We start from the raw sequence: 23731 nt of genomic DNA, 5'->3' as shown, positions 1-23731 counted from the left end.
GTCTTTCAGGATCACATGCTAATTTTCTACCTCCCGTCCCCTGCCCTGATATTGTCCTATCTGAGACTGCCCTCAGGTTCCCATCCCCCTTCCAATCTAGTTTAAACCATCCCCAACAGCACTAGCAAACCTTCCTGCAGGGATATTTGTCCCGGTCCTGTTCAGGTGTAGACCGTTGGCTCGTACAAGTCTCACTTTCCCCAGAACCGGTCCCAATGCCCCAGAAATCTGAAGCACCCCCCCTCCTGCACCATCTCTCCTGCTTCGCATTCATCGGGTGTATTCTCCTATTTCTATACTCGCTGGCACGTGGCCTTGGGAGTAATCCGGAGATTACTACCTTTGAGGTCCTCCTTGCTAATCTCATTCCTAACTCCCTAAACTCAACCTGCAGGACCTCATCCATGATCGTTTCTGCACCCAGTGTGGTAGTGACTCCTGGACCACGCACCCGCTTCCAACCCTGGAGAAGGAAGCCGCAGTACTGCAGAGGCAAGTGGCCCCACAGTTTAGTAATCCCTTCCTGGAGATTCTCCTCCAGGCTGCAAGGGAAAGGAGGGAGGTCCTCTTCGCCAGTGATGGCAAGAAGAGGTCCTCACGCCTGTCCAAGCAAGCCCGGGTGGAAATCGCAGAGGTCAGCAGCCATGGGGTCACCCCCCAAACACGGGTTCAGTGCAGGAAGAGAGTCAACAACCTCCTCCATTCTGCCAAGGTGAGTGCTCCACACCTCTCTCCTCTTTGGGGCTTGCATGTGACAGCATGACATGGGAAGGGAGGCACCACAAAGCTGCTGGCAGCATGGCAGCCTCTTGGCCACAAGCCACCTTCTTTCACAGCTCACCCCCATTACCTCCCCTGAGAGCTGACATGGGGATAGGCCATATAGGAAACAACTAGTAAGGGACAAGCCACCAGCAGGGCTGTTCTCTTGCTCCGTATAGACTTACTATGTCCCTCTTTCCACTTGCAGGACAAGCAGGGGCTAATAACAACAGGGAGACCTGAAGGACTGATGGAGGAATTTCAGACATCCGGCCTCTCTCAACAGCTGAGGAGAAGGCACTGGAGTTAGCGGGGACTCAGGGCGGCAGCTCAGTAGCGGATGGTGAGACTTGAGTCTCTGCACAAGAGAGTGAGGATTGTCTTCAATTGACATCCAACACACATCTGGAGATCCACATCATGCATGGTTGGCATGACAAGATCTGCATTGCCTAACACACACATGTATGTCTTCTCTCATGTGGTTACCATTCGCAGGAGACTCCAGCAGAAGGGAGACAACCGTCAACCTCTGAGGAGGAGGAGGAGCAGTCAGAGAATGTAGCATCACATGACTGTCCTGTACCATTCACCAGCTCAGATACTTTCACCTCAATGGGTTTATGCTTGGCTTTAGAATCAGGGTAACAAGCTGGTGAGAGCGCTGCACATGCCCGAGCAGCTGACGGAGGCTGACACAGCTGAGGCCTCGGACAGTCAAAGGACTGAGGGTGGCCAGGCTTATGCTGAGCCCCAAGCTGATGACGAGCATCTGGTATCGACAGCACAGGGCATGATGGAGTTGCAGAGTGAGTTAAGAGAGGTCATGCGCAGCCATGAACGGCCGATGGAGGAGTCCATCTATGCCAGGACTGCTGCCATGTCTCAGGCGTGTGAGCACATGGCTACCTCCATCAAAAGGTTGGTGACCCTCATGGAGAGCCAGATTCTACAAATGCGTGTAGACCTACAACCATCACCTTGGCCATGAGCTCACTGCAGCAGTGGCAAGGTGAGAGAAGGACAAGACCTTCTCCAGGTCCTCATCCTCTATGGTCAGCAGGGAGACTCAAGTGAGCCTTGAAAGGGGGGAGGAGAAGCTGACTTCCACAGCTGGGGGCTCCCCTCAGGGCGCTCTGAGTGTGGACACAGGCTCCTCAGTCCCTCTGCCAGTGAGCCCAGCTCCAGTAACAGCAACACCTGAGGAGAGTCCTGCACTTGTGCAGGAAACCCTCAGGCAGCCAGGACCCTCTAGGCCTCAGGCAGTCAGAGGACGGCCGCCAAAGTCATCACAGGCCAAGGGACAGCCTGATCAACAACCTACCTCCAATCCAGCTGCTAGCCTAGGGGTCACATCACATAGAAGCACTTGACAATGTATAAAGATGACCACCTAGACATACTTGGGGTTTCACAGGTGTTTGATGTTTGCTATTCGTTTTGTCTCTCAAAGTTTATCCGCAATTGATGTTAACATTCATTGTGGCACATGCTTAATCTTTCATGCCTTAATTGTGAGATGCTGACTTCACCCTTCTTGCTTATTGAGCTGCTTGTGTAGGCACAGCCCTCCTTTGGTGAGCGTGTCAGATGTGCCAGACTGCATGGTTGAGATGGGCATTATGCACAGAACCCAAATAGAAAGGAAGCGACAGACTGACTCGAATCCAGTACACTCTCTGATGCAGGCGGGGCCTTGTTGGCATGGCTGACTGCTGTTGCTCCTGTTGTGGAGCTTTGTAGGCAGATACAGCTGCCTTCTGGCCCTGCCTCTATCGGAGGCGTCACATCACACAACGAGGACTGGGTGTGTGAGAGCCATGCCGAGTGATCAGTAGGCCTCCAGAGTGCTTTCCTTGCAGAGACAAAGTTGCCTTAGCACCTTTGCCTTTACTACTTGTTTCGGCTTTGCGCTAATGGCCCTCAGTGCCCACCCTTGCTGAAAAGCAACCAGCTCACCCGATAGTATGGCCACCCATAGAGATCACCCAGCAGTATGGCCACCCGTGCGGCTCACCCAGCAGTATGGCCACCTGGTACCGCCACCCAAGACCACGCCCATCGTTGCTGCCACCCAGCAACACACTTACCCATGCAGAGCGTACAGCACTGTAGGCTGATAATGGCCTCCTCTACACCTTCTTTCCCTATCCAGTGATGTTCATGGCTGCCTTGCCGTCATGGTACTCTCGCTTTACCACGGTGTTGCCACCTTTCAATGGCTGGGAATCCGAAGGCACGTGAGGGCCACCGGTCATCCACTTAATTCCAAGCCCTCCCATTGAATCACTTTCATTTACATGCTAATATAGTATAACTATCTGTTCAGCAATTTAAATTGCAGTCCTGTCACGTCGGGCCTGTGATGCCACCTTGGAGCTTTCCCAGCGCTGACTAAATCCAGAACCAACGTTATGACGTTGGGTTTCTGAGCGGACGTGTCCACCACTATTCTCTGAGTCCCCCCCCCACTCCCCCAAAACTTGATTCTCACTGCAAACAGCCTCACTAAACTCACCCCAGTCAGTGTACTGGTTATGATTTTCCAAAATTCTCTAAATTCTAGAAAAGTCCTAATGGATGGAAGGTAGCGAATGTAACCATGCTATTCAAGACAGGAGGAAGAGAGAAAACTACAGACCAGTTAACCTGATATCAATAGTCAGAAAAATGCTGGAATTCATTTTTAAGGACGTGTTAACAAGGTATTTAGAAAATCATAATATGATTAAGCAAAGTCAATGTTGTTTTATGAAAGAGAAATCATGTTTGGCAAATTTATTAGAGGTTTTTGAGGATGTAACTAGCAGGGTAGATAAAGGGAAACCAGTGGATGTCGAATATTAGGATTTCCAAAAGGCATTCAAATAAGTTGCCACATGAAAGATTATTACACAAGATTAGGGCTCATGGGTTTGGGGGTAATATATTAGCATGGATAGAGGACTGGGTAACAGACAGAAAGAAGAAAGTAGGATAAACAGGACATTTTTAGTAAAATATAATTTCTAGGGACCCACCCATTTCCCTTTCTATTTGGACTTTAAACCATATGAAATTATGGTAACTATTCACACACATTTTGCTCATCTGTCTTATCTATTTTGCTACTCATAATCTAATCTAGCAAAGCCTCTCTCCTTGCAAGGCACATTCAGTTTGTGACACATCCATCATTTGTTTCCTAAAGCCTGCTCTGATAACCCAGAGGGAAATGTACAATTGTAGATTAAATGACAATCTGGTTACTGCCTATAGTCTGTACTCCAGAGGTGTAGGCCCTCAGATCAATTTGGTATTCTTTAGTGGTCCAAAGTCTTTCCAGCCATGCTCCTAATGCTGGGGATTGAGTTTGACTCTCGGTAACCAAGATGGGACTGTCGGTGCTTGGGGTGATAGACCATTCTATGCACATTGTTAACCATATGTCTCTGGGGTACAGAGACTCAGTCTCAAGACCCTGAGTGACACATGGGCCGGTGATCAGCTAATCCAATACAAAGTGCACCAGACACCACCTGAGTCCTGGGCTAGTTTTGAACCCCAAACAGAAGCTTTCTATTCATGAGGGGGAGAACATCCCTGCTCTTCCTTGAAAAAGTGCCAATGTACGGTCTTGTACATTCACCTGAGAGGGCAGAAAGGGCCTTTGTTTAAAATCTCCTCTGAAAGATGGCACCTCCAGCAGTGCAACACTCCCTCAATACTGTATTATATCAGCGTGGATTTTTGCATTCAAGTCTCTGGGGTGGGTCTTAAATCACAGCTGATATAATACATGTGCAAGTATTTCTCCATTGCTGCACTGGAATTGAGGTCCCATGTGTTGAATACTGTTCTTTCTACCTATTTTCCCTTTTTAAAACTATTAATCTGGGTGACTGCAGCTGAGTAAACGATGCTTTAATTGGCACCTTCACACCACTGCGCTATCATTAGCCAGTGACAAGTGACTTGGTGGCATTTGCATTGTTTGAAATGGTACAGTATGTAGGAATTGCTGAAATTCTGGCATTCTGGTGCTCTGCTTAGCCCAATGCTGTAGTGCTGGTCAGCCTGAGACACAAGGGGGCACCTGCCCCCGAGGCAGTGATCACCCCAGTCACAGCTACTGCAACTCAATAAACGCTTTCACACTCATCACCAGGGGCAGCAGGGAACTGTGAGACCATGTGCAAAATTTGAGGAAGACATGATGGGAGCAAGAATGAGCAGAGGCAATAGAAACAAAACATTGCAATTTTAAAGGGGGTGTAGGAAAAGAGAGACATGAGGGTGTATGTACACAAATCTTTGAAGGTGGCAGAACAAGTTGATAAAGCTGTTAAAAGCACATTCGGGATTCATGGCATTATTAATAGAGGCAGAGTGCAAAAGCAAGGAAGTTATGCTAAACCTTTGTAAAATACTGGTTCGGCCCCTGTTGGAATATTGTGTTCAATTCTGGGCACAACTCTTTAGGAAGGATGTCAAGGCCTTAGAGAGGGTGCAGAGGAGATTTACTTAAAATTGTGCCAGGGATGAGGGACTTCATTTATGTGGACAGACTAGAGAAGCTGGGATTGCTCTCCTTACAGCAGAGAAGGTTAAGGGGAAAGTTAATGTGGAGTTCAAAATTCTGAACTGTCTTTTAATAGAGGAGATAGGGAAAAACTGGGAGACAATACCAATTTAAGGTAATTGGTGAGAGAACTTTTTTACACATGAGCTGTTGTGATCGGGAATGCACTGCCTGAAGGGATGGTGGAAACAGATTCAATAATGACTGTTAAAAGGGAATTGGATAAATATTTTTTCATCGTTCATGGGATGTGGGCATCGCTGGCTAGGCCAGCATTTATTGCCCATCCGTAATTGCTCTTGAGAAGGTTGTGGTGAGCTGCCTTCTTGAACTGCTGCAGTCCATGTGGGGTAGGTATACCCACAGTGCTGTTAGATCATAAGATCATAAGAACTAGCAGCAGGAGTAGGCCGTCCGGCCCCTCGAGCCTGCTCCACCATTCAATAAGATCATGGCTGATCTTTTCGTGGACTCAGATCCACTTACCCGCGCTCTCACCGTATCCCTTAATTCCTTTATTGTTCAAAAAGAAATCTACCTTAGCTTTAAAAACGTTTACTGAAGAAGTGTCAACTACTTCACTGGGCAAGCAATTCCATACATTAACAACCCTGTGGGTGAAGAAGTTCCTTCTTAATTCAGTCCTAAATCTGTTCCCCCTAATCTTGAGGCTATGCCCTCTTGTCCTAGCTTCACCTGCCAGTGGAAACATCCTCTCTATTTGTATCTTATCTATTCCCTTCATAATTTTATATGTTTCTGTAAGATCCCCCCTCATTCTTCTGAATTCCAATGAATATAATCCCAGTCTACTCAGTCTCTCCTCATAAGCCAACCCTCTCAACTCCGGAATCAACCTAGTGAACCTTCTCTGCACCCTCTCCAGTGCCAGTACATCTTTTCTCAAGTAAGGAGACCAAAACTGCACACAGTACTCCAGGTGCAGCCTCATCAGTACCTTATACAGTTGCAACATAACCTCTCTGCTTTTAAACTCAATCCCTTTAGCAATGAAGGACAAAATTCCATTTGCCTTCCTAATTACTTGCTGTACCTGCAGACCAACCTTCTGCGATTCATGCACAAGGACACCCAGGTCCCTCTGCATAGCAGCATGCTGTAACTTTTTACCATTCAAGTAATAATCCTTTTTACTGTTACTCCTACCGAAATGAATGACTTCACATTTATTAACATTGTATTCCATCTGCCAGACCTTTGCCCACTCACTCAATGTATCTATGTTCCTCTGCAAAGTTTCACAGTCATCTGCACACATTGCTCTGCCACTCATCTTAGTGTCATCTGCAAACTTTGACATCCTACACGTGGTTCCCAACTCCAAATCATCTATATAAATTGTAAATAATTGCGGTCCCAACACCGATCCCTGAGGCACACCACTAGTGACAGATTGCCAACCAGAATAGCACTCATTTATCCCGACTCTCTGCTTCCTGTTAGTCAACCAATCCTCTATCCATGCTAATACTTTACCCCTAACGCCATGCATCCTTATCTTATGCAGCAGCCTCTTGTGCGGCACCTTGTCAAAGGCCTTTTGGAAACCTAGGTACACCACATCCACTGGGTCCCCATTGTCCACCTTGCTCGTAATGTCATCATAGAATTCCAAAAGATTTGTCAAGCATGACCTGCCCTTCATGAACCCATGCTGCGTCTGCCCAACGGGACAATTTCTATCGAGATGCCCTGCTATTTCTTCCTTGATAATAGACTCAAGCATCTTCCCCACCACAGAGGTTAAGCTAACCGGTCTATAATTCCCCATCTTTTGTCTACCTCCCTTTTTAAACAGTGGCGTCACATCTGCTGTTTTCCAATCTGCTGGGACTACCCCAGAGTCCAGTGAATTTTGGAAAATTACCGCCAGTGCACCTGCTATTTCTCCCGCCATCTCTTTTAGTACCCTGGGATGCATTCCATCAGGGCCAGGAGACTTATCAATCCTTAGCTCCATTAGCTTGCCCAACACGACCTCTTCCGTAATAATGATTGTTTCCAAGTCCTCACCTATGTTCGTCTCTTTGTCAATTACTGGCATGTTATTAATGTCCTCCACTGTGAAGACCGATACAAAATACCTGTTCAATGCCTCGGCTATTTCATCATATCCCATAACTAAATTCCCCTTCTCATCCTCTAAAGGACCAACGTTTACTTTAGCCACTCTTTTTCGTTTCTTTTGCTATCTGTCTTTATATATAGGAAGGGAGTTCCAGGATTTTGACCCAGCGACAGTGAAGGAACAACGATATAGTTCCAAGTCAGGATGGTGTGCGACTTGGAGGGGAACTCGCAGGTGCTGGTGTTCCCATGCATCTGCTGCCCTTGTCCTTATAGTTGGTAGAGGTCGTGGGTTTGGAAGGTGCTGTCAAAGGAGCCTTGGTGAGTTGCTGCAGTGCATCTTGTAGATGGTACACACTGCTGCCACTGTGCGTCAGTGGTGAAGGCAGTGAATGTTGAAGACGGTGGTGAGGTGTCAATCAAGCGGACTGCTGTGTCCTGGATAGATAAGTTCTTGGAAAGCAATACTTTTTGTGGCAATGGGGAGAGAGCAGAGGAATGGGACTAATTCAATAGCTTGTTCGAAGAGCTGGCACAGACTGGATGGGCCAAATGACCTCCTTCTGGAGTCTGATTCTATGAGACATTGCGAGTAAGGATCCCCTAACACAGTGTGAAAAGCAGGGGGAGGGGGCTCATACACGCACATGCAAACAGATACAGAGCTCTTGTCAGGATGCACCTTAAGGACTGTGCTCAGTCCCAAGACACAGGAGAGACTTTCAAGAATTGGAGACGGTGCAGAGAGGAACCACGAGGCTGATCCCAGTGTCAGGAAAGCCAAGACATACCTGGGCTTTTCAGCCTGGAAAGAAGACATCCAAAAGGTCAACTTGAAAATACACATTGGCCTAAAGTGCTTTTATACATCACTAGCAAAAACCTGGCATCAATCTGGCAAAATGCTGTGGACAACTGAGACAGAAATCACAGACGACCAGGTGGAGATCCTTAGAATGGTCCAACACCAAATCAGTTGTGAAAAAATTGGATATCGATGATCAAATTTTGTCCACTGTATAAAATGAATCACATGATGATTGTAAAATGTCCCCAACACTTACCGTACGTTAGCGAGAGTGCTGAGGTATGTGCAGCAGCCGAGTCAGGAGATTACATTGACAGTGACCTTGGTCCGGTTGGTAGAATGCTTCTGTGACAGTAAGGGGACCGGTGTCAGCTTTTAAATGAAACACATATGAGAGTCAGTCACAATGGGATCTGCGGGAAAGTGTACAAAACACAGCCTCATCCCAGCCAGTGTGAGAAAGTCACTGAGCACCTGCCCACTCTCCAAATCTCCCACCCTTGTGTGTTTGCAGATTAGATTCCTGCCCACTGATATCAGCCCTGTGGGGTACAGGTTGAGACTCCAAAATTGTAACAATCTGCTTCAGCCACATAATTAGAAAATCACCAAGGTGCCAACAGCAGTTTTAATGTCCCTTTTATCCTAAAAGAATATTCTAGTTCTTGGCTGCAAAAGGTCTCATTAACACCATTGGCATTTTTAATTACAAAGATATGAAATACATTTCAAACCTAACACTTTTTTTCTATGTTCATAACTGTAGGTTGTAATCTGACGTTGTTTGCTTGTGCTTCATAAAGCAGAAGGATGTTAGTGCTGGGAAATGGAATACTTCACAATACAAGCACTCAGGGTCAACATCAAACCCTCCCAGGGCAGGTACAGCACAGGGTTAGATACAAAAAAAAAGGGGTTAGATACAGAGTAAATCTCCCTTTACAATGTCCCCATCAAACACTCCCAGGGCAGGTACAGCATGGGGTATGCTACTGCCTAATTGAAAAAAAGAAATAAATGAAAAAAAATATGGATGCACTGTAAAACTCCCTTTAGACTGACTGTCATGCGTTTTACTATGAATTATTTTCAATGTTTGTTACAGTTCTGAAGACTGGTTTTACAGCCAATGAAAAGCCTAGGTTCTGAAGATTACCAGAGCAGTGAATGCAATGCCTGAGCTTCATTGGCCTTTAAGGGGAATGTAATGCAGATTCAACAGAATGATAGCACAGTTTAGTGTGTTAGGGGATCCTTTCTTGCAATGTCTCATAGAATCAGACTCTTATAGCACCGAAGGAGGTCATTTGGCCCATACAGTCTGTGCTAGCTCTTTGAACATGCTATCGAATTAGTCCCATTCCTCTGCTCTCTCCCCACAGCCATGAAATGTTTTGCTTTCCAATAATTTATCCATGCAGGACAAAGCAACCCCCTTGATCAGCACCCCATCCACCACCTACAACATTCACTGCCTTCACCACTGACGTACAGTGGCAGCACTGTGTACCATCTACAAGATGCACTGCATCTTGAACAATGATTGAACTGAGATGTTTAAAGTGTTAAAGGATTAAATAGGGCAATTTTAAAAATTATTTCATGGGATGTGAGCATTGCTGACAAGGACAGCATTTCTTGCCCATGCGTAATTGCACCTGAGAAGGTGGTGGTGAGCTGCAATCCATATGCAGTAGGTACACCCACAGTGCTGTTTGGAAGGGAGTTCCAGGTTTTTGACCTAGCGACAGTGAAGGAACGGCAAAGGAACCCCACCTGTTTATCGCTGTTCCTTCACTGTTGGGTTCCAGAACAAAGGGACACTTTCTTAAAATTAGAGCTAAGCTGTACAGGAGCGAAATCAGGAAGCACTGTCTTCACATGAAGGTTAATGGAAACCTGGAACTCTCTGTCCAAAAGGCTGAGGATGCTGGCAATGAATTGAAATTTTCAACACTGAGACTGACAAATGTTATGAGGTAAAAGTATCAATGGCTATGGATCAAAGTTAGTTAAATGGAGTTGAGATACTGATGAAACACGATCTAATTAAATGGCAGAACACGCTTGAGGGGCTGAATGCCCTCCTCCTGTTCCTATGTTCCACTGCATCAATGATGAGAAGAAAACATGCAACACATTCCCAATCAGTAACAGTATTGTAAATCCAGACATTATAAATGTCAGTGAGTTCCTGGTCTGTCGTGTTGCTACTGGAGGATGAAGAAGAAGGAATCCCACTGGAAGCCCAGCCAAATTAGTTAAATGAGGCTGATCACAGTGGGATAAGCGGCATGACAGGGCAATCCATGGAAGCAGGTGGAAATCCTGCCTTGCTACATTTGCAGCAGGAACTAGAAATTCCCACCTCACATTTCTAGTGTATCTGAAAGTCTAGCCTTGCACTGCAGGAATCGCATTTTGTTACAAATACGAAGAAACCTGTTAACTGAGAGAAAGAAAGACAATCTTTTCATATTGGGTTATAATGAACAGGAGCCAGAAATTCACACACACATGCAAATGCACTCTCACTGACCCAAGGAGTTTACTAGCTGCTGTAATTACCTGGGTTTGCCTATATATAGACCATATCCTCACAGCACGAGAGTGTGAGCAAATGCTGTAAAGGGACAAGCCAGGCTAAACACAGCTCCATCTTAGTAGCGAAGTATCTTGATCATATTCCAGACTAAAAGAAACAAAGGGCTTGCATTTTTATAGCACCTTTTATAGCACCAGGGGCATTCTGACAACAACAACAGTTTGTATTTTGTAGTCAACATCCTAAAACGTCCAAGGTACTTCACTAGAATGTTATGGGAAAAAAATGATATCGAGCCACATAAAGAGATATTAGGACAGGCCCATAGTTCTGTAGATTTCTCCACTTCAAGTATTTCTCTAATTCCCCTTTGGAAGTTACTATTGAATCTGCTTCCACCTCCCTGTCAGGCTGCACATTCCAGATCACAACAACTCACTATGCAAAAAACATTTCTCCTCATCTCCCCACTGATTCTTTTGTCAATGATCTTAAATCTGTGTCTTCTGGTTATTGACCCAGAAATTTTAAAACATTCTATTTATTTAGTCAGCTAGCGTTAAATTGAATCAATATTCACGTACATCATTTATACATTTATACCGTCACACATGCACACATCTCTGTTTCCCTAACTCAAGCACCATGCACAGCTTGGCACTATAATTCAGCTCTGTGGATTTGCATCGTTCTCTGCAGGATTATTTTGCATTTGTTCTTGGGATGTGGCAAGGTCATTTTCATTGCCCACCTCAAGTTAGCAACACCAGTGCAGGAGTAGACCATTCAGCCCTTCAAGCCTGCTCAGTCATTCAATTAGAACATGGATGATCTGTACCTTAACTACATTTACACACCTCAGCTCCATTGCCTTTGCTACCCTTAACCAACAAAATAAGACGTCAGTAGTGGGGCTTCTCATCTAAACTACCAATCTTTCTACAACTGAGTGGCTTGCAAGGCACCTCAGAGAGAATTAAAAGTCAACCACATGGTGTCAAGTTAGGGCTGCCTGGGGTGAAGTGGGATGTTGCTTTTCCTGAGAAATTGGTGAACAAGTTGGGCTTTCTCATCTCACAGCTTTCAAGGTCATGCTTGACGGTGCTATCCTATAAATCCCAGGTTGATTGGATACCATTTCACAACATGTCTTCCTGGGATTTGAGCTCACAACCTCCCTGATTATTAGTCCAGTAGCACATCCACTACACTACTATACCCAACTCAAAAGAGCTCAGAGTACTACTTGCAGTATAACAAGGCCATTAAGTTAAGCCATGCATTACTAGCAGGAACTGCCTCAAGTATTCATCTGCAATCCATCATTCCCTCTAATTTACAGGAGCATAAGGACATAAGAAATAGGAGCAGGAGTAGGCCATACAGCCTATCGAGCCTGCTTTGCCATTCAATAAGATCATTCTGAGCCTTTACATCAGTTCTACTTTCTCACCCTATCCTCATATCCCTTGACTCCCTTAATGCCCAAATATCTAGCAATCTTAGTCTTGAATATACTCATCAATTGAGTATCTACTATTCTCTGTTGTAGAGAATTTCAAAGATTCATAACCCCCTGAGTGGAGAAATTTCTCCTCATCTCGGTCCTAAATGGCCAACTCCTTTCTCCTCAATTATGACCTATAGTTTTAGACTGTCCAGCCAGGGGAAACATCCTCTCAGTATCTACCTGTCAAGTCATCTAAGAATTTTATACATTTCAACAAGATCTTCTCTCATTCTTCTAAAATCCAGAAAACATAGGCCCATTCTACTCAATCTTTTCTCATAGAACAGCCCTCTCATTCCAAGAATCAATATAACAAACTTTCATTGCACCTACTCTAAGGCAAGTATATCCTTCCTGAAGACCAAAACTGTACATAGTACTCCTGGTGTGGTCTTAGCAAAGCCATGTGTAATTCCAGCAAGACCTCCTTACTTTCATACACCAACCCCTTTGCAATAAAAGCAAACATACCATTTGCCTTCCTAACTGCTTGCTGTACCTGCCGATTAACTTTCTGTAATTTGTGTACATGGAGCCCAAAATTCCTCTGAATACCAACATTTACTAGCCTTTCACCTTTTGAAAAACATTCTGCTTTTCCATTCTTCCTACCAAAATGGATAATTTCACACTTCATCATATTATACTCCATCCGCCACCATATTGGTCAATCACTTAACCAGCCTTTATCCCTTTGCAATCTCTTTGCGTCCTCCTCACAGTTTACTTTCCTGCCTAGTTTTGTATCATCAACAAACATGGATATATTACGCTTGGTCCCCACATCTAAGCCATTGATATATGTTGTAAATAGGTGAGGCCACTGCTCCTTGCAGCACATCATGCCATCCAGAAAATGATCTATTTATTCCTTCTCTGTTTTCTGTCCATTAACCAATGCGTAGTCCATGCTAATGTATTATCCCAAATTACAGGAGCCCAAATCTTGTGGAACAATCTCTTGTGTGGCAATTTATCAAATGCCTTCTGAAAGTGTGATCCAACTACATCCACTGGTTCTCCCTTATCTATCCTGCTAGTTAAACCCTCAAAAAATTCTAATAGATTTGACAAACACCATTTCCCTTTCATAAAACAGTATTGAATCACCTTAATCATATTGTAATTTTCCAAGTGTACTGTTACCACGTTCTTAGTAATAGATTCAAATATTTTCCCTACTGCTAATTAGCCTATGTTTCCCTGTTTACACTCTCCCTCCTTTCTTGAACAGTGGGTTATGTTTTCTACCTTCCAATCCATGGGGCTGTTCTAGAATCTAGAGATCTGGAGATCAAAACTAATGCATCCACTATCTCTGTAGCTTCCTCTTTTAAAACTCTAGAATATAAGCCATCAGGTCCAGGGAACCTGTTTGCTTTTAACGCCATTAATTTTTCTGGTACTTTTTCTTTACTAATATCTATTACTTTAAGTTCCTCAATCTTATTTGACCCTTGGACCCTACAATTTTGAATCTATTTTTATCTTCTGCTTTGAAGACAGAGACAAAATATTTGTTTAATATTTCTGCCATTTCCTTTTTCCCTATTATAATTTCTTCTGTCTCTGCCTCTAAAGGACCCACATTTATCTTTGCTAATCTTTCTTTTTACATACTTGTGGAAGATCACACAATCTGTTTTTTTAAATATTTCTTGCTATTTTACTCACTCTATTTTCTCTATCTATCTATTTCTTGGTCATTCTTTGCTGATTTTTAAAACCTTCCCAGTCCTCAGGCTTACTACTCTTTTTTGCAACATTGTAAGCTCTTTAATCTAATACTGTCCTTAAATTCTGCCGTTAGCTGTGTCTGTACCACTTTTTCAGTGGAGCATTTATTCCTCAAGGGAATATATATTCGTTGAGAATTATTAATTATTTCTTTAAATGCTTGCCATTGTTTATCTACCATCATATCTTTTAATCTAATGTCCCAATCTACCTCAGGCAACTCACCTCTCATGTCTCTGTAATTGGCTTTGTTTAGATTTAAGACCCTGGCTTTGGACATCACTCTTAAACTTAATATGAAATTTCATCATATTATGATCACTCTTCCCCAGAGGATCCTTCACTATAACATTACTAATTATGCAACACAAGATCTAAGATAGTCTCTTCCTTGTTGGTTCCTCGACATCTTTACTTGAAAACTGCCTCATGTGCAATCCATGAGCTTGTCTTTCAAGCCACTTTTGCCAATTTGGTTTGCCCACTGTATATGAAGATTGAAGTTCCCCCATGATTATTGTGTTACCCTTGTTACATTCTCCTCTAATTTCCTTATCTATACTTTGTCCAACACTATGATTACTGGTACGGGGCTATAAACTACTCCCAACAGTGTCTTTTGCCCTGTTATTTCTTAGCTCCACCCATACTGATTCTACTTCCTGATTTCCTGATCAAAGATTCTTTCTCCTGACCGCCTTTCATCACATTCTTTATTATCAGGGTTGACCCACCTCCTTTTCCATTTAACCTATGTTTTCGAAATGTCAAGTACCCTGGAATATTTAGCCCCAAATCTTGGTCTTCCTGCAACCACAACTCAGTAATTGCTACTAGATCAAACCTATTTATCTAATTTGTGCCATTATTTCATCTATCTTGCTATGAATGTTTCATGCATTCAGTCATAGCATTTTTTATTTTAACTTTTTACTATTTTTCCCTTATGCGGCCAATGTCACGAATGCTCCGTTATTGTTGTTAAACTTTGCCCATTCCTGGCACAATCTGCTTCATTTTACCCAAATCGCTATTCTGCTCTACAACCTTGATCTTCCTCTTCAGATTTATAAATTTACCTTTACCTGAGCCCTCACTGCCCATTATTAGTTTAAAGCCCTAGAAATTTGATTCGATAGGACATTGTGCTGAATTTAGTCAGCCTATCATGGGTCCCAGCAGCCTACCCCGAAGTGGGTGCTGTCCCCACTTGTCACATGTGCGGCCTGCCCACCATGATCATGTGGTGGGCTGCCAATTACAATAATGGAGGTGCAGAGCCCGGCCAATCATACGGCAGGGGCGGGATGCAAAATGCCAAATATGGCATCAGATGACTGCAGAGCAGGTGCCAGGGCCATATTTAAAGGCCTGCCAGCCCTGCATTCACTCCTGCCTGAAATAAAATAGTGCCGTCCTGGGTGCCCTCTGCTGCCCCAGGACCTCTTTTGCTGCCTCTACTGCCTGAGAGGCAAAGAGCTGAACCCGAGCCTGCAGTGACCATGGCTGAATGAAGATGGCCCCACAGTTTAGCCACACCTCCCTCGAGATTCTCCTGCTGGCTGCAAGGGAAAGGCGGGAGGTCCTCTTCCTCAGTGATGGCAGGAAGAAGTCCTCCCCCTGACAAAGCAAGCCTGGACAGAGATCACAGAGGAGGTCAGCAGCCATGGGGTCGCACCCAGGACATGGGTCCCATGCCGCATGAGGGTCAATGACCTCCTTCATTCTGCCAAGGTGAGTGCTCCGTACCCCTCTCCTTTTTAGGGATTGCATGTGGCAACGCAGGAGGAAGTGGGACATAGGGTGGGAGGCACCACCCTTCCTATTTATGAAGGCGGATGGCTGCTCTGTAGGAGCCTTGATCGCCACGTGTGTGCAGATTATCACAGCTTGCACCTGGGGAAATCTAGCGATGGCCTCGAATTCTCTCAGCCTGACTGTCAGGGTCGATCCAGTAGCACACATAGTTGTCAGCCCTCTTGAAAAGGGCGTTGGTCACCTCCTTGATGCAGGAGTGGGCTGCTGCTTGGGAGAAACCACACATGCCCCCAGTGGATCCCTGGAATGATCCAGATGTGTAAAAGTTAAGTGCCACTGTGATTTTCAAGGTCATGGGCATAGGGTGACCCCCAAATCTCATAGGTCATAACTTTTCCTGCAACAGGGCACATAAGTCAGTAACAGCCTCCATGGAGAGGTGTAGTCTTTGCTGACAAGGCCACTCGGACATTTGGAGGTAGCTGATTCAGGTCCAGTACACTCTCTGGTGCAGGTGGGCCCTTCTTGGCATGGCCGGCTGCTGCCCTCGTCGTGGAGCTTCAGGGGCAGGCGTAGCTGCGTCCTGGTCCTCCCTCCGTCGGAAGTGCTACACCAAGCCATGAGGTCCAGAAAGACAAGATATATGGGACCCATGCTAGGTGATCAGTAGGGCTCCATAGCGCTGTCCTTGCAGCGATGACCCTGCCTTGGGAGCTTTCCCTTTGTTACTGCCAGAACACTCCCTGATGGCCCTCAGTGCCCACCCTTGCTGATAGCTGACCATTTCACCCAACAGTTTGGTTACCTGATACAGCCACCCAAAACCAAGCCCCCTCTTGCAGACCATCTGAGACCCCTGAGAACTATCCCACCCATGCAGAGTGCATAGCACTGCAGAATGACAATGGCCTCTGCTCCCACTTCTTCCCCGATCCAGTTCTGGCCATAGCTGCCTACCTATTGTGGTACTGAGGCCTTGCTTTGGTGCTGCCAGGTTTCAACAGCTGGAGATCTGAAGGCAGGTGAGGTCTGCCCATCATCCACTTAATGCCAAGCCCCCCATTGAATTGCTCACAATTGCATGCTAATGTATTAAAACTTACTGTTCTAATATTCCCGTCGCATCGGGGAGACGAGGCCACCTTGGTGCTTTTCCGCTGCTTGCTAAATCCAGAACCAACATCATGGTGACGGATTTCCAGGCGGACTCGTCCGTCGCTGTTCTCTGCCCCCCCCACACTGCCTCCATTCCCACTCCAAAAGGCCACACGATATTCAGCCCACTGTTAGCAACCCTATTTCAGTGGAATTTCATCCCAATGGAACGGCTCCCTCTTTCCCCAGTATTAGTGTCAGTGCCCCTTGAATTGAAATCCCTGCCTCCCACACCACTGTTTCAGCCATGGATTTAAGCCTCTAGACCTTTTGTCCCTATGTCAATTTGCCTGAGGTTCAGGCAATATTTGAGAGATTATTATCTTTGAGGTTCTACTTTTTAATTTGTGCCTTAGTTTCTCAAACTCCCTCAGCATAATCTAATTCCTAGTTTTACCTATGTTATTGACTCTTACATGGATCCCAACAATTGGATTCTCCCCCTCCTTCTCCAGGTTTGCCTCCAGCTGTAAGGAGATGTCCTTAACCCTGACACTGGGCAGGAAACCCAGCCTTCAGAGCTCCTGGTCGCAGCTGCAAAGAGCATGAACTTTTCCTCTGACTATACTATTTCCAACCACTACCACATTTCTTTTCCCTCCCCCAACTTGAATGGCCTCTTGTACCATGGTGCTGTGGTCAGTTTGCTCATCCAGACTTTGTTCTCATCCACATCAGTAGAAAGTACCTTGTCCCTGTTGGAAATTCACAAAGGCTGATGCTCCTCCATCACTGCTTGTGTGGTCCTTTTACCTGCCTGAGTCACAGTCACACCCTCCTGTGTTTGTCTACGAGCCAAATCTAAACCTCTACTTAACCGAAGGGGTGTAACTGCATTCTGGGACAAGAAGTTCAGGTAACTCTACCCCTTTCTGAAGCATTGCAATGTCTGCACCTCGGACTCCAACTCAATAACTCTGAGCCGAAGTTCATTGAGTTGCAGACACTTACTGCAGATCTGGCTGCTGGGATCATCTTGTTCTTCACAAACTCCCAAATGCTGCAGATGCTGCACACCTCTGGCACTGCTGTCTCTATCTAATCTGGTTTTATATATTTAAACAGTTCAAAGTTTAATGTAATTAATTCACCTGGTTTATTTTTAGGTTTTTTAGACGAATTAATGGAACTAGTTTAAATTATTAATTTAATAAAGTACTAGTTACAGGTTCCTAGTTTTAAATACTTACTGCCTCTTGCTTATACAAATCACTACAAGTGTTACAGTGAAAAAGGAGCACCTCTTTCCCTTCTGTACTAAATCCCCAATCTCACCATATTCTCCACTTCCCACTCTGTTTACAATGCACTTAGTTAACATTGCAATCTGTGCCTATAATCTCTGTTTATGCTCATTACATTAGCATTAATGCTTTGGAAATCTCCAGTGCAATTTCAAGACCAAAGCACATATGCACTGGTGATTACCATGTCTGGTAATGATCCCCAATCCCTAGTGTAACTATGTACAGCATTTCTGGGACACTTTTCTATATGGTTCCTATTTTTCTGTTGTCCCAATGGTCTCATAAAAATTCCAAATTTGAACACTTTCCAAAGAATCTAGTAGCACACTTCAACACTAAAGCCTTTGATTACACTCGCTGTTCCCAGCCACTGCCAATCAACACTGCGCAAAACCATTCATTAGTGGTGCAGTGGTGAGCACCGCAGCCTCATGACGCCACCAACCGAGGTTCCGTTCTGGGTACTGCCTGTGTGGAGTTTGCAAGTTCTCCCTGTGACTGTATGGGTTTCCACCGGGTGCTCTGGTTTCCTCCCACAGCCAAAGACGTGCAGGTTGATAGGTAAACTGCCCCTAGTGTAGGTAGGAGAATGGTGTGGATGTGGTAGGGAATATGGGATTAAAGTAGCATTAGTATAAATGTGTCCTCAGTACCTTGCTCTACGGCAGCAAGGCCTGGACAACGTATGTCAGCCAACAGCGATGTCTCAATTCATTCCATCTTCGCTGCCTCCGGAGAATCCTTGGCATCAGGTGGCAGGACCGTATCTCTAACACAGAAGTCCTCGAGGCGGCCAACATCCCCAGCTTGTACACGCTACTGAGTCAGCGGCGCTTGAGATGGCTTGGCCATGTGAGTCGCATGGAAGATGGCAGGATCCCCAAGGACACATTGTACAGCGAGCTCGCCACTGGTATCAGACCTACTGGCCGTCCATGTCTCCGCTTTAAAGACGTCTGCAAACGCGACATGAAGTCCTGGAACATTGATCACAAGTCGTGGGAGTCAGTTGCCAGCGATCGCCAGAGCTGGTGGGCAGTCATAAAGGTGGGGCTAAAGTGTGGCGAGTCGAAGAGACTTAACAGTTGGTAGGAAAAAAGACAGAAGCGCAGGGAAGAGCCAACTGTGTAACAGCCCCGAAAATAATTTTTTTCTGCAGCACCTGTGGAAAAGGCCTCTAGAATTGGCCTTTATAGCCACTCCAGCCGCTGCTCCACAAACCACTGATCACCTCCAGGCACTTACCAATTGTCTCTTGAGACAAGGAGGCCAAAGAAGAAGAAGTATAAATGGGTGGTTGTTGGTCATCACAGACTTGGTGGGCCGAACATCCTGTTTCAATGTTGTACTGTTCTAAGACTCTAAGGCAAAATTTTATGTTTCAATCAGATTTTATGGATTGCACAGAAAAAGGACATCTTTAAAATGCTGGGAACTCAGAAGATGCAATTAGTCTGTATTATTCTCTCTATATCATCCATTGGGTTCTTTACAGGTGATGCTTCTCATTCTCATCCCCCACTACACATCACCCAACCACACTTCACCCACCCTCACTTCACCCACCCTCACTTCACCCAACCACACTTCACCCACCCTCACTTCACCCACCCTCACTTCACCCACCCTCACTTCACCCACCCCCACTTCACCCACCCTCACTTCACCCACCCTCACTTCACCCACCCTCACTTCACCCACCCCCACTTCACCCACCCTCACTTCACCCACCCTCACTTCACCCACCCCCACTTCACCCACCCTCACGTCACCCACCCCCACTTCACCCACCCTCACTTCACCCACCCTCACGTCACCCACCCTCACGTCACCCACCCCCACTTCACCCACCCCCACTTCACCCACCCCCACTTCACCCACCCTCACGTCACCCACCCTCACTTCACCCACCCTCACTTCACCCATCCTCACATGACCCACCCTCACTTCACCCACCCTCACGTCACCCACCCTCACTTCACCCATTCTCAATTCACCCACCCTCACTTCACCCACCCCAACATCACCCATCCTCAATTCACCCAGCCTCACTTCACCCAGCCTCACTTAATCCACCCCCACTTCACCCACCCTCACTTCACCCACCTCAACATCATCCATCCTCACGACATCCACCCTCACTTGACCCATCTCACCTCACCCACCATCACCTCACCCACCCTCACTTCACCCACCCCCACATCACCCACCCTCACATCACCTAACCCCAACTCACCCACTCTCCCTTCAACCACCCCCACTTCACCCACCCTCACTTCACCAAACCCTACCTCAATCAACCTCACATCACCGAACCTCACCTCACCCACCCCCAATTCACCCCCCCTCCCTTCACCAACCCTCAATTCACTCACCCTCACTTCACCCACTCCCACTTCACCCACAATCACTTCACCCACTCCCACTTCACCCACCCTCACTTCACACAACCTCACTTCACCCACCCTCACATCATCCACCCTCACTTCACCCAACCTCACTCCACCCAACCTCACTTCACCCAACCTCACTTCACCCACCCTCACATCATCCTCCCTCACTTCACCCAACCTCACTTCACCCACCCTCCCTTCACCCACCCTCACTCCACCCACCCCCAATTCACCCAGCCTCACTGCACCCACCCTCAATTCACCCACCCATCACTTCACCCACCCTCCCTTCACCCACCCCCATATCACCACCCCCCATCACTCACCCCCACTTTCCCCACCCCCACATCACCCACCCTCAATTCACCCACCCATCACTTCACCCACCCTCCCTTCACCCATCCTCACTTCATCCACACCCACCTCACCCACCCTCACATCACCCACCCTCGCTTCACCCACCCCCACATCACCCACCCTCACATCACCTAACCCCACCTCACCCACCCTCGCTTCACCCACCCCCACATCACCCACCCTCACCTCACCCACTCCCACTACACCCACCCTCACTTCACCCAACCTCACATCAGCCACCCTCACATCACCCAACCTCACTTCACCCACCCTCAGTTCACGCAACCTCACTCCACCCACCCCCAATTCACCCAGCCTCACTGCACCCACCCTCAATTCACCCACCCATCACTTCACCCACCCTCCGTTCACCCACCTCCACTTCACCCACCCTCCCTTCACCCACTCCCACTTCACCCACCCCCACATCACCCACCCCCACTTCACCCACTATCACTTCACCCACCCTCACTTCAACCACCTTCACCTCACCGACCCTCACATCACCCAACCTCACATCACCTAACCCCACCTCACTCACCCTCACATCACCCACCCTCACCTCACCCACCCCCAATTCACCCACCCTCCCTTCACTCACCCTCACTTCACCCACTCCCACTTCACCCACGCTCACTTCACCCACCCCCAATTCACCCACCCTCCCTTCACCCACCCTCACTTCACCCACCCTCACTTCACCCACCCTCACTTCACCCACCCTCACTTCACCCAACCTCACTTCACCCAACCTCACATCATCCACCCATCACTTCACTCACCCTCACATCACTCACCCCCAATTCACCCACCCTCACATCACCCACCCTCACTTCACCCACCCTCACATCATCCACCCATGCCCACTTCACGCACCCTCACATCAACCACATCACCCACCCTCAACTCACCCACCCTCACTTCAGCCAACCTCACATCACCCACCCTCACTTCACGCACCCCCACTTCACCCATCCTCACGTCACACACCCTCACTTCACCCACACCCACTTCACCCACCCTCACTTCATACACTCTCACTTCACCCACCCTCACTTCAGCCACCCTCACATCACCCACCCTCACATCACCCACCCACACTTCACCCACCCTCACTTCACCCAACCTCACTTCACCCACCCTCCCTTCACCCACCCTCAATTCACCCACCCTCACTTCAGCCAACCTCACATCACCCAGCCTCACTTCACCCACCCTCCCTTCACCCACCCTCACTTCACCCACCCTCACTTCACCCACCCTCACTTCAGCCAACCTCACTTCAGCCAACCTCACATCACCCAGCCTCACTTCACCCACCCTCCCTTCACCCACCCTTACTTCACCCAACCTCACTTCACCCAACCTCACATCACCCAGCCTCAATTCACCCACTCTCACTTCACCCAACCTCACTTCACCCAACCTCACTTCACCCAACCTCACTTCACCCAACCTCACTTCACCCAACCTCACTTCACCCAACCTCCCTTCACCCACCCTCAATTCACTCACCCTCAATTCACCCACCCTCAATTCACCCACCCTCAATTCACCCACCCTCACTTCACCTACCCTCCCTTCACCCACCCTCACTTCACCCACCCTCACTTCACCCACTCTCACTTCACCCACTCTCACTTCACCCACTCTCACTTCACCCACTCTCACGTCACCCACCCTCACTTCACCCACCCCCACTTCACCCACCCCCACTTCACCCACCCTCACGTCACCCACCCTCACTTCACCCACCCTCACTTCACCCATCCTCACATGACCCACCCTCACTTCACCCACCCTCACGTCACCCACCCTCACTTCACCCATTCTCAATTCACCCACCCTCACTTCACCCACCCCAACATCACCCATCCTCAATTCACCCAGCCTCACTTCACCCAGCCTCACTTAACCCACCCCCACTTCACCCACCCTCACTTCACCCACCTCAACATCATCCATCCTCACGACATCCACCCTCACTTGACCCATCTCACCTCACCCACCATCACCTCACCCACCCTCACTTCACCCACCCCCACATCACCCACCCTCACATCACCTAACCCCAACTCACCCACTCTCCCTTCAACCACCCCCACTTCACCCACCCTCACTTCACCAAACCCTACCTCAATCAACCTCACATCACCGAACCTCACCTCACCCACCCCCAATTCACCCCCCCTCCCTTCACCAACCCTCAATTCACTCACCCTCACTTCACCAACTCCCACTTCACCCACAATCACTTCACCCACTCCCACTTCACCCACCCTCACTTCACACAACCTCACTTCACCCACCCTCACATCATCCACCCTCACTTCACCCAACCTCACTCCACCCAACCTCACTTCACCCAACCTCACTTCACCCACCCTCACATCATCCTCCCTCACTTCACCCAACCTCACTTCACCCACCCTCCCTTCACCCACCCTCACTCCACCCACCCCCAATTCACCCAGCCTCACTGCACCCACCCTCAATTCACCCACCCATCACTTCACCCACCCTCCCTTCACCCACCCCCATATCACCACCCCCCATCACTCACCCCCACTTTCCCCACCCCCACATCACCCACCCTCAATTCACCCACCCATCACTTCACCCACCCTCCCTTCACCCATCCTCACTTCATCCACACCCACCTCACCCACTCTCATTTCAACCACCCTCACTTCAACCACCCTCACCTCACCGACCCTCACATCACCCACCCTCGCTTCACCCACCCCCACATCACCCACCCTCACATCACCTAACCCCACCTCACCCACCCTCGCTTCACCCACCCCCAC

General features: G+C 47.4%; 1 protein-coding gene across 1 annotated transcript in view; it reads right to left on the bottom strand.

The window, feature by feature from the left end:
• The window catches only part of grm2a (glutamate receptor, metabotropic 2a), a 360044-nt gene that overhangs the window by 152570 nt on the left and 183743 nt on the right, over positions 1-23731 (bottom strand). The window contains exon 2 of the mRNA XM_068051381.1: positions 8476-8591. The gene's annotated coding sequence lies outside the window, so the exon portion shown is untranslated. The remainder of the gene's footprint in view (positions 1-8475; positions 8592-23731) is intronic.

Source organism: Heterodontus francisci, chromosome 19 (genome assembly GCF_036365525.1).
Source record: "Heterodontus francisci isolate sHetFra1 chromosome 19, sHetFra1.hap1, whole genome shotgun sequence".
Lineage (NCBI taxonomy): Eukaryota > Metazoa > Chordata > Chondrichthyes > Heterodontiformes > Heterodontidae > Heterodontus > Heterodontus francisci.
Note: the sequence above shows the minus strand (reverse complement) of the source record. Positions and strands in the feature narration are given on the sequence as shown.